General features: G+C 33.8%; 1 long non-coding RNA gene across 1 annotated transcript; it reads left to right on the top strand.

Moving 5' to 3' along the window:
* Nucleotides 1-7,943: 7,943 nt before the first annotated feature.
* Nucleotides 7,944-10,465, top strand: LOC140014827 (uncharacterized). Its single transcript, XR_011821527.1, has 2 exons — nt 7,944-8,113; nt 9,847-10,465. It is a non-coding gene; the product is annotated as an uncharacterized lncRNA (long non-coding RNA).
* The last annotated feature ends 1,499 nt before the right edge of the window (nt 10,466-11,964 follow it).

Below are 11,964 nucleotides of genomic sequence, written 5' to 3'. Positions count from 1 at the left end.
TCTTGAAATTCTTGAAACAAGAATGGAAACCTAAATTGTTTCTTGAAACATTGACTGTCTATTTGATAACATAAAAAAGTGCTAAAACTGAATTCATTCAGACATTCAGATGTTTTGGGTGTTTGATAAATAAAATTTTTTTTGCTGAACTTATTAAGTGGTGCTGAATTTGTATGTATTTTTTTCAGTACAAGAATCGTAACTGAATGCTTAATTTGATAAGAATCAAGAGATTTACTTCAACTACTTTATCTTATCTACCAAATCTATCATTGTTTGTTAATTACATTCAAAATCCTTATCTAATTAAACAACTTAATATTCTCTATCCAAAATCCTTATCTAATTAAACAACCTGACATTCTCTGTCTAATGGCTTTCTACTCCTATTTTCTCTCTATTTAATGACTTTATTACAATTTCTCCATGCTCCTCACATCTGTCTACTCCTTATATTTTTCCATCTTTCTACTCTTTCATAATTTTGTCATTTTTTTCCTCCCAATTTTTTTATTGCTACCGTACTCACCGATCTCAAATTCATTATTTCCATGGTAAGTGACATTGATTATTTATTGTTTTGCGTCAATATTTTTCCATTGAAGTAATTAAATTTCTATATAGTTTGGTGTGAATTTAAAACTTGTTTATTGCAGCTTCCTTTTGCTTATATTTGGACTTTTCTTATCAAACTCTGATTTAAAATATATTTGCACCGATATTTGGACTTTTCCATAATATATTTCTTCTTTTATATTACTTTGATTTAAAAATAAATATTGTCATTTTCATACCTAACAATTTTGAGCTAATTAAATCATAGGTTCTATTTCCTTTTTGGATTAAAAGATAGAAGGGCAAAATTGTACAATTTAACTTATTAAGCATTAAGTTATAAATGTTTATCAAACAGTATAAATATGTTCAGCATTAAGATTCAGATATTAATATATCTTTTTTCAGTGCTTAATATTCAGCAAATTAATTGTTTCAGTATTCAGAATTCAGAATTCAGTTTTATCAAACGGAGCCTAAGAGTGTTCATCATTTTTTTGGACTGTTCGTTTAAAAAAAAAAAAAGAAGCAGCCATTCCTTGTAAAACCTTTTTCAATCACCAATAGGTTTTGGTTTGAAAACAGTTTTGTTCCTTTGCGTAGCCTAAAACTGTTTGGAATTCAAGAAAAGGAAGCTCTAACTCCTAATTCAGATTGGAAAAGGAATATTTGAACGAATCATTCCTCAAATCTTTTCCAAAATAGATTCAGTTACTATTTCCTTTTTTTTCAGCCACGATTGTTCTTGAATTGTCATAAATTTCTAGCCCAATTAGTTAAGTCTTGTAGTAATCAGTCCAGCTGAGTTTTCCTTCTTGTTTTGTCATATACTACGCTTGATGCTAAGCTACTTGGGTTTGAATTAACTAAAAATTTGTATGCTAATGTGTGGAATTTGGTGAGATATATAGTTCATGTAATCCTCAAGGTTGGTTTTTCATCTCTAATGGTTATTTATACTATATAGACAAGCTTTGCACTCCAAATGGTTCAATTCTTGAGTTGCTTGTTAGAGAATCTCATTGTGATAATTTGATGGGCCATTTTGGTGCAGCTCAAACACATACTATTTTGCAGGAACATTTCTATTGGCCATGCATGAACCGAGACGTGGAAAGATTGGTTGAAGGGTGTGTTGCATGTCGACAAGCTAAGTCTATGGTGCAACCATATGGTTTGCATACACCCTTACCTATTCTAAAGGAACTCTGAGTTGATCTTTCTATGGATTTTATTCTTGGATTAACTAGCTTAAATAGAGGTAATTATTCTATCTATGTGGTTGCCGATCACTTTTCAAAGATGGCTCATTTATTGCTTACCATAAAACTGATGATGTATGTCATGTAGCTAATTTGTTTTTCAAAAAAATTGTGAGATTGCTTGGCATGCTCAGAACCATTATTTTTTATAGAGATTTAAGTTCCTTAACTACTTTTGGAGAACTTTGTTTTCTGACTTAGGCACTAAATTGTTATTTTCAACTACTAGTCATCCACAAATAGATAGCCAAATTGAAGTAGTTAATAGCACTCTCTCTACTTTATTGTGCGCCATTATTAAAAAGAATCTTAGGATTTGGGAAGATTGTTTGCCACATGTAAAGTTTGCATACAATTGAACGTCTACTCTGTTACAAAATATTCATCTTTTGAATTTGTCTATGGTTTTAATTCAATAACTCTGCTAGATTTGCTACCTTTGCCTGTGTCTAAGCTTGTTAATCAAGATGAAAAGAAAATGGTTGAATTTGTGAAGAATTTACATGAGAAGGTGCGCTTGAATATTGAAACATGTACAGCACAATATATGCACCAAGCTAACAAGGGTAGGTGCAAAATAATGTTTGAACCTGGTGATTAGTTATGGTTGCATATGTGCAAGAAACTATTTCCAATACGAAGGGGCAATAAATTGCTATCAAGAAGAGATGGTCCATTCCAAGTGTTGGAGAGCATTAATGATAAACATATAAACTTGAGTATGGTACTAATGCAACTTTCAATGTATATGATTCAAGTCCTTATTTTGTAGATGACGCACTTGATTTAAGAGCAAAACCTTTTAAAGAGGAGGGAATGATGACAAAGTGCAAGCTGTCCACAGACCAAGTAGTTTGAGTGCCGAGATTCCAATTGGTCCAATTACTCGAGCTCATGCTAAGAAGCTCAAGGAGCCACTCCAAGCTTTGGTTTGTGCTGTCCAATATCAAGTTCGAGTTTCGTAGATGCATTGAAGGGCATAGGTTTCAAGAAACATCCACCAAAACCTTAATCCAAGTTGTTCAACATGGACCCGCTTCAAAACCCTAGTTGATTCGCAAAGCAAAGTGTGGTCAATCAAACTTTAATTTCGTATGTCATTTGTTTGTTTTGATTTTTAATCATTTAGTTCGTCTATTTGGTTAATAAATTCAGCCAGCATTGTCTAGCTTGGGCCGTTAGTTTAAGTCCAATCCAATGGATAGGATAAGTGACATAATACTAGCTCCATTCGAATTCAATTTGTTAGTCTATAAATAGGCATCTTTCTTCTTTGTAACATAGACGAATTTCCGGCAACTATTGAGAGTTTTCTCTTGGCTTTATTGAAAGTTTTTCTTGAATATTTTAGAGTTAGACTTGAGTACTTAATCGGCTTATCAATCAAGAAACGTACTTAATTGTAACACCATCTACAAATAACCTAGTTTGTTTAGTTGTGGGTTGAAATCATATCAATACGTTCAGAACTGCGAGAATTAGAGGGGTTTTAAGGTTTTCCACAAAACAAACTTGCATACCAACATCTAGATCCTGACTTGTAGAATACGAGTTTCGTTCTCATTAATAGGGTTCATATCAAGTAATGGGTGGAAAAACAGAAATAGGTGGTAGGAGTTTTTTATTTCATTTTATTATTAGTTTTTTTTGTCAGGTGTATTTGAAATTGGGTGTTTTAAGACTTAATTTTGGAGTTTGTTACTAGATATGCAAGGAATCTATAGATTTAGGAAGGAAAAACAAATATGGTATAAATAGATATGCAAATAATTCATTAGTGTTTTTTTGTTTAATATATTTTAATTTCATGCAAAAAAAATTGGTCTGAATTCCTAATTTTTATATGGCTTCTGTTTTTTATATTTGGGTCTAATACTTTAATTAGAAGGGAACTTTGAGAAGCGAATTTTAAAAAAATTTGGTTTAGATATAGAAGAGAACCAAGTAATTGGTTTTCTTAACCATATAATTTTAATTTTGATGTACATTCTAAAGGTACCAAAAGAAATAAAAATTCGTAATAGAAATTGTAATTCAGGTTATGAATGTGTCCTGTTGCATGTTTGGGTTAACATGTCAAGCCACAAGTTTTAACGAGTTAGTAACGTGCCATTGGTTTCACCCCACAAGTTTTGATTGGTTAGTAACGTGTCATAATGATCCATTTCGTTTTTGTGTCACAATCAAGTCGACCTATTTTTAACACAAATTCTTTCCTATCGTGTTTTGATCCGGTATTTCTTGAGTCGTGTCTGTATCGTATTGTCATGTCAAGTCTTGAATTCTACCCCTATTTGTTACTAAACAACTGAGAAACAAATTTGGAACCCTACACAGTAAATATGTTTATTTTTCTCCAATCTATCTAATATTTCATAAACTCAAGACAAACAGAATCATAATAAACCTTCAAAAAAGGTAACGTGAAAAGACGTACTCATTTCTCAATGTTCACTGCCCAATATTTGTTCCTGTTGCTTCTTTTGTTGCCATACTTAATTTGTAATTTAACGCTTGGTACATTAATTAACTCCACAAGAACAATAACGATAACAGTAACTCTTCCATTCACATTTGTCTAATATCTAGAATTAGAATTCAGACTAAACTACATTAGCAGAGCACAGCAAACAGATTCAAAGAAGGCCGTTAACATAATCTGTCTATGTTAGGTAACTAAAATCCAATCAGCCATTTTGCATTAAACCTGAAATACTGCTGTGAGTCCCTTTCATATTTGTTAACTATGGATTATGATTTTACATACAAAATACAATATAGCAAGACATAACTGTCTTGATCTTGTGTTTTCTTCCCCGTTTATGCATAGCTGATTTCTCTCCTACTTAATTACCCTGCTTCCTCACTCTCACCAACCCCCCTACATTCTGGGTTGTGTTGGCATGTTCTAATTTTTTTGTCGCATTTTCCAGAACTTCTCAATCATTTCTTCTGTCTTATGCGAACAAGATTCGATTGCGAATAGATTCGGCTAAGTGCTTCGTACCCAACTTGACCTGACTGGCCAGCGCATGCCGATCAAATAGGCAAAAAGATAAGCACTTTTATGGTCCATCACTCTCCTTAGTGGCAGATAATGGTATCTATCCGTTGAGTACGTAGCTAAGAAATATCGATATTAGGAGTTATCTAGTTGTGCGGGCAAAGAGCCATTAAACCATCATGGAAAGAGAATACTGGTACTGTCACCAAGCGGTTAGCCTTCCAGTATTTGTAAGTTTAAGAGCAGCCCGGTGAATCTTCATATAATTGTCTATGTTGTCATGCCGAACAATGTTGTGGCCTATACGTTTGCCACGTCTAATTTTCTTGTAATACGCTTTGGCTCTTGCATAAAAGATGCCATAAGCAGTCTAATTATGATCATGATGTTGACAACAGTCGTTGACCATTATTTTGATTAGTAGTAGTATTTGATTTGTTCTTTAAGCTTGAGAATCAACCAATGGCACAAAGCCACAAAGCATGCTTTGATATGTTACGTCGTACTAACGACTTTGTCAAATGACTGGATAAATTTCTTTCCATCGTGAAAAATTCTTACTTAGCATTATGAAATTGAGTCATACAGTGACGGAGTCAGGAATTTTTTTTTTTTTGGGCCAAAATTTTTTTCTCATAAAATTATCTTAATATATTATGTTCAAAATAATTTTCTTCTATTTAAATATATGACATCTAAAAATATCAAATATTAAATTTAATTATAAAGGCATGTCTATTCATAAATATGCGGTATAGTCATAACAAAAATTAACAAAAAAGATAACTTTTGATTAAATATCTTATAACATCACAAACCATCCAATTTGCACATTATGAGAAGACGCTCTCCAATATGTCACCTATGCAATATATATATATATAACCATGTAATATAAATGTAACTATTTTCAATTGAAAAAAGATAAAAGTTATGTTAACATAATTTGAAATTTCAACATCTTTTCTTAGAAGTAAATTGAGCTCTACGCTCTTTCATAGAACTAAATTCATCTATAATTGAATCACTACTAAATTTTTCAGCAACTTCCTTTTCTATATATACAGTTAGACAATCATTCAAGAAATTATCTTCCATCTTGTTTCGGAGCTTTGTCTTGATTATTTTCATAATTGAAAATGCTCGCTCTGCAGTTGCAGTTGATATAAGAAGAGCAAGAACAAGTCTAATCAATCTGTCAATAAGAGAATATATCACTGATTTTCTTGTCTTCACCAAGCCTTGACATAACTCATGAATACCAGATAATTCTTGCAATTCAGGATGATTTGGAATGTCGAGCTCAAAATGTTAAAGTTTTATTCTTAGATGTACTAGTTCTTGCTTTTAACAATTATAAATTGGGTCTTTTTATTCTAATACATCACATTGGGTCAATTTACTATGGAACATCAAATTATATGTTTAATTTTTGAAAGTTAAATAATTAGTGCAATAAAAAATAAATAACTTTTTCTGAAGAAAAAAATTAATTCAAAGATGACTAATTCATATATATATATATATCAACTCTCATAATATAAACTAAAATTATAAAAATTTAGGGGAGGCCAATTTTATTTTACACACATATTTACATATTATGAATTAAAATTTTCAAAACTTAGGGGCCATGGCCCTCCTCTGTCCCCCTTTGGCTCCATCATTGGAGTCATAACAAAAAACGAGTTTACAAACTTTAGATGGAGTATACAAGAAATGCTTTTCCTCTTGATGCTCTTCCCAATAAGATTGGATGCCAATTTGGAAATGACAGAATCATTCATTTCGACATCTGAACAGATAAGGAGGACCAAGGGACCAAAAGGAAGTTCAATCGTGTTTCTTATTGGAAGTGCCAGAAGAAGTCTTGTGGTCCTTTAATCAACTAGCGCAAACTGCTAACTCTTTTAAGTCGGATTCATCTGATCAATAACGGGACCATATTTTTCAAGTATAATTTGGCATTCTGGCGCCAACCTGCCTAGAAGAAATTGCAAGGAAGGCTGATGCATGTAGCATGACTTCATGACTTGTAGTTTTCTGGAAAGGGTCAATTTTAGTCCTGGTCTCGAGGCATGGGAGGCGTAGGCCATGATCAAGAAGTGACTCGATACCGAAATGTGAAAAGTCACATTTTTCGCTAAATTAGTGCAATTGAGGAGCGGCTTACATATTTAAGAAGTTAGGCACCTAATAAAGTTTTTAGTTTGTCTTTCAAATTGACTTCTCCAAGTAAAATTTTCCATACAGAGTCTACATATGTTTTCGTCTTCCAAAGTTTTTTTTAGTCTCCCTATGCATATAAGTTATACTCCCTTCATTCCATAAAATTTGTCATATTTATCACTTTTTCTTGTCCTAAATTAATTGTCATTTTAAAGAAGTTAATCCACTTTTCTCAATAAAAATTTATCTCTATCCTTCACGTGGTCCACCACTTATTCCTTACAATTATCAATACATTAAATAAAAGATAGCCTACTACTAAGTATATAAAAGTAAAGTAAAAATTCTCTTTCCTATTAATATCACTATACAAAAATTACACGTTCTCACAGAAACGACAAATTTTATGAGATAGAGGGAGTGCTAATTAAGGAACTGTTGATGTTAAAAAATGACATTAACCATTTAAAATGGGTAATTGTGATACCCCGAATTTTAGGACAATGTTTTTCCCTCGTTCTTTTAAAATTTCGATTTATTTCTTTTGTCTTGTTTTAAAACATTGTTTTCTTAATTGGACACTTTAAATTTAAATCAAAATCTTAGTTTTACTTGTGACTAAAAGGTTATTATGTAATTGAGTTTATGTATGACAATGCATATTTTATTATAGGTAATTATAGTGATTGGGTGATTAGTGGAGTAATTGAGGTGTAATTAGGTTTTTGGAATATATCAAGTATGTAAGTTGTGGAGTAAATTGGTAGGATTGTGAATTTAATTGGGCCATAGTGTGACTTTTGGTTAATCACAAGTTGCTAGACTTCCTAAAGGTTCCATGAGATTCCTAAGCTCAATTTTGATTGGCTAATCAAAAAGGTAATGGACTTTGACCAAGTGACTTAGTATTAAGCTAACTTAGCAAGACAAAAGCCAAACAAACAAGGAAAATGTCGGGCAGCTTTTGGGAGAAAAGATGGAAGAAAAACCGAGAGGAAATAAGAGGAAGAACAAGAAAAACTCTAGTTGTGTGCAACTCATCCAACAAGCTTGGGAGTTAGAGCAAAAGAAAGCTAAGGAACTTGGTTCTTGAAGTGCAACCTTGTGAACCAACCTTTGGAAGGTAAAGTAGCCTTGAACTCTTGTAAAAGCTTGTAGCAATTGAGTAGAAATGTTGATTTTGATGTTGTAAGATGCTAATAAGGGTTAATGATGGTTTATATATCACTTTTGTGGGTTTGTGTGGAGGATTTGGTGATTTCTATGGTGGTTTGAGAAAATTCCAGCAAGTGATACAAATTTTCAGTTTTAATGCTGAAATTATCCTGTTTCTGACCGTGTCTTTTAGTCCATGTTAGAGGCTGAATTAGCCTTAGCTCAGAACATGAAAGTTGTAGGGAATGATATTTTATAGCTGCCTATAAAATTTCAGCTCAATCCGAGCACTGTAGCACGTGCAAAGACATAATACCCCTGACTGCCATAGGTAGAGCTTTGTGGCCAGTTTTGACATTTCACCAATCTGACCGCGTCTGTTCACCCTGATCTATACTGAATTAGCATTTGGCCAAAACACAGAAGTTATAGTTCTATGTCTTAGTTTTCCAACGCCCCTGAAAACGCCTTAATCGGACTTCGGTAGCCTGAGTTATTATTGTTTACGCATAGTGCGGTTAACTAGCTCGAATGTGAGATTCTGGTTCTGAAATTTGAAATTTTGACCTGGATACACTACGAACTGGACTGAGTGGTCTTCATCAAAGTTGTAGGCCTTTGTCTTAGCTTCGTAATGGTATAAATTTCACCCCAATCTGATGATCGTAGCTTTGGTTGTGTCCGTTCCGCTGAGCGATGTCAAATCTGTCTTTTGTTTTATGATTTAAACTTTCTTTCCGGACATTTTCCTAGCTTGATTGTGTACTTATATGACATTGAGCCTATTGAACGGCTATTGAAATGAGATTATTTTGTGTGTGACTTTGGGACGGATTTGAGGAAAATATTGAAGCCATAAATGGCTGGAAAATAGGTAAACACAAGGGGCATGCCGCCAAATTTTCACTAGAGGACTAAACTAGCCTTTGGCATTCTAGTTCTGTATTTTGCAAATTTGTCTTGGATACACTGAAAACTGGGTTGAAATGTCTTCATGAAAGTTGTAACCTTTTGTCTAAGTTTCGAGACACTACCTAATACATTTTGATCCGATAACCACAGCTCCAGTTATGGCTAAAATCGTATAACCCGTTTTGTACCGTTTTCATTTTCGCGCACGCGCACGTGCATTTCTCAACCGGTTTTGCCGTTTCGGACCATTTAGGACTATTTTTGTTATTTTGTTACCATTCCGGCCGTTTCAGCCGATTTCGACATTCTTTTGGCCTTAATGTCATTTTTGACCGTTTTTTATTATTTTTGACCGTTTCCGATCGTTTAAGTTCTAAATTGCTATTGTATGGCCGTTTCACTTATGTGTGTATATAATCTGTCAATACAGACTGTGAGGCTTTTGACGGTGACGTCAAGCTCAGTGAATTGTATAATTTTTCGTGCCAAGCTTTATCAAGTGAGTAATTGCGTTGTTATTGATGTGAAATTGTTAAAGTGCTTTGTATATGTTAAATGGGTACTTAGGTGAGGGTGTACTTTATCCCACTCGACCTAAGCCCATCCTTTGTTTTGATTTCATATGTGAGAATACATGCCTTATGTTGCGTATCACCCTTTTGTTGAGTGCTGATGGGGGTGATTACATGACTTGAATTAAACCCTTTTTTTGATGTGTGCTGTTAGGGTAAGTACTTTGCTGTGTACTTTGTTAAGAGATATCATCTATTGAGAGATTGGATATTTCAGGGCTTGGTTCCAGCCCGGTTCCAAGGGTAGACGAACTATTCGAGTCAGCGGGGGCTTGGTCGAAGATAGTTCCATGCTAAACTTGGGATTTAGTTCTTTGTTAAAGCTTTGATTAAAGCTAAGTGATTTTGTTTCGTTCGAGCTGCTGTTCGCTGTTGACTGGCCAGCGGGGGTTGATAAGGTGAACGGGAAAAGTTAAGTGGAGTCTACGGTCTATGAGTACTTTGGTTGACGGAGTGTCAACAGGCGTTCAAGCTCGGGGAATTGAATTGGCTTTGGAGCCACCTGTATCCTACCATTGTGATGTTACCTTTCTGTTGTTGATGTGAAATATCCTGATTTACTTGTTTATTGGATGTGATTTTACATTTTTCCCCCTGATTATTCACTAAGCATATAGCTTACCCATTCCATTTGTTTTCCTTAGCAGGGGGTACGAGCGGCGCGTGAGACTTGTACAGAGTAGTCTAGTTTTGAATTTTGAATGGTACTCGCGCTAGCACTCGACTAGGGTTGATTGGACTCGGACTGTAAACACGTTAATGTATTTGGGTGTGTATAAGCTTTGTAGCTGGATCTGAGCATCAATGTATATATTAAGTTTGAACTTGTGGTGTTACTTATTTTCCATGGATGTAAGTTATTTTCTAGAGATACGAGTGAGTGAGTCCTAGCGAGAGTTGGGCAGGCGGTCCGCTAAACCCTAGGGGGAGGTGGGGCCATCACAGTAATAGATTGTAAAACTCCAATAATAACCTATGAAAATGAGAAGTTCCAATGTTTAAATCAATAATGTGTAGAATGAAAAATATAGAGAGAGAAACTCCCAATATGTAAGTTATAAAGAGAGAATAAAATTTACTAAAATAAAGAACATAGCTCTTTTTAATAAAAATTTCTTGTGGGCTGTAATGGGCCTTGGAGATGTGATTGGATCGAAACTATATATGTTCTGGGCTGAAGCCTTATTTTTTTAATTGGACCCCAACTTAGTATGCATTTGGCTCGCATCTAACCTTGAACTAATAGATGAATAATTTACGACCAACAGTTGTCCTCCATGCTCAAGTCTAACTTGTCGGGGCTGAAAGTAGAGCATTCGAAGTAATTGTGTGATTGGAGTTCATACGTGCGCGAACATTTTGAGTTTCGTTGTAACAATAATTCAAGCAAAAACATTTTAACAATTATTGAGATAATTTGTAATTTTCATTTATGGTTATTAATTTTGCCTCATATCCCTATTTATTTTGAAAAGATTGTGGAAGACACTACAAGAAAATTGATCATCATTGACAACTAATTGTTGTCACAGAAAATATAACAGTCTTCCCTAAAGTCATGTACTGACAAGATTTAAGTTGTTACAAAGTCGTCAATGAATCTCTGTCGGTAAAGGTGCACAGTGACAACATTAAATGTCGTCAGTAATGTTGCTCTTCAATGATAACATTTTTGGTCAATAATAATTGCATAGATAGTGACGAATTTTCACCTTGTCAATGATACTAAAGAAATGTTGCTAGTAAAACCCTTTCATAGTTGTCATTGGTATTGACTAGTTACTAACAACTGTTCATAGCCATCACTAAAAAATAGCTCATTACTAACAACTTTTGTCATCACTACATACATTTGTGTTAGACACCCTAATTAGTAATGACATTTTTTTGTCAGTGGAGAAATCTGATTAGTGCCAATGCATTGTCATTGTCACTATGACGTATGATATAGACAGTTTTTGTATAAGTAGACAATCCAACAATTCATCAAATCAGAAGAACCATGAAAAGGCTTGCTAATTAATAACTAAAAACATCCATTATATTATAGAATGCCAAAATATAATGCTTAAGTTCAATATCATCCAACAAATATTACAATAGAAGCAGTACTATGTAATTCAAATTGTCCATGCAAAGTCAATGTAGGTTTACAGAAAGAATTCGAGAGCTAAAATTCATATCTACTGCTAAAACACTTCTTCATAAGCAAAAAAGGTAGCTTTATCTCCCTCTTTCTTAAGTCTATTTAGAAGCTATGGACCTTGCCAAAAATTTGGAGTAGCATATCTCAACGTAAAGTAATACAACAATAGTAAGTAACAAGCATTTTGGA

This window comes from Coffea arabica, chromosome 9e (genome assembly GCF_036785885.1).
Source record: "Coffea arabica cultivar ET-39 chromosome 9e, Coffea Arabica ET-39 HiFi, whole genome shotgun sequence".
Classification (NCBI taxonomy): domain Eukaryota; kingdom Viridiplantae; phylum Streptophyta; class Magnoliopsida; order Gentianales; family Rubiaceae; genus Coffea; species Coffea arabica.
The sequence above is the reverse complement of the archived record's forward strand: the minus strand, read 5'-3'. Positions and strand labels throughout refer to the sequence as shown.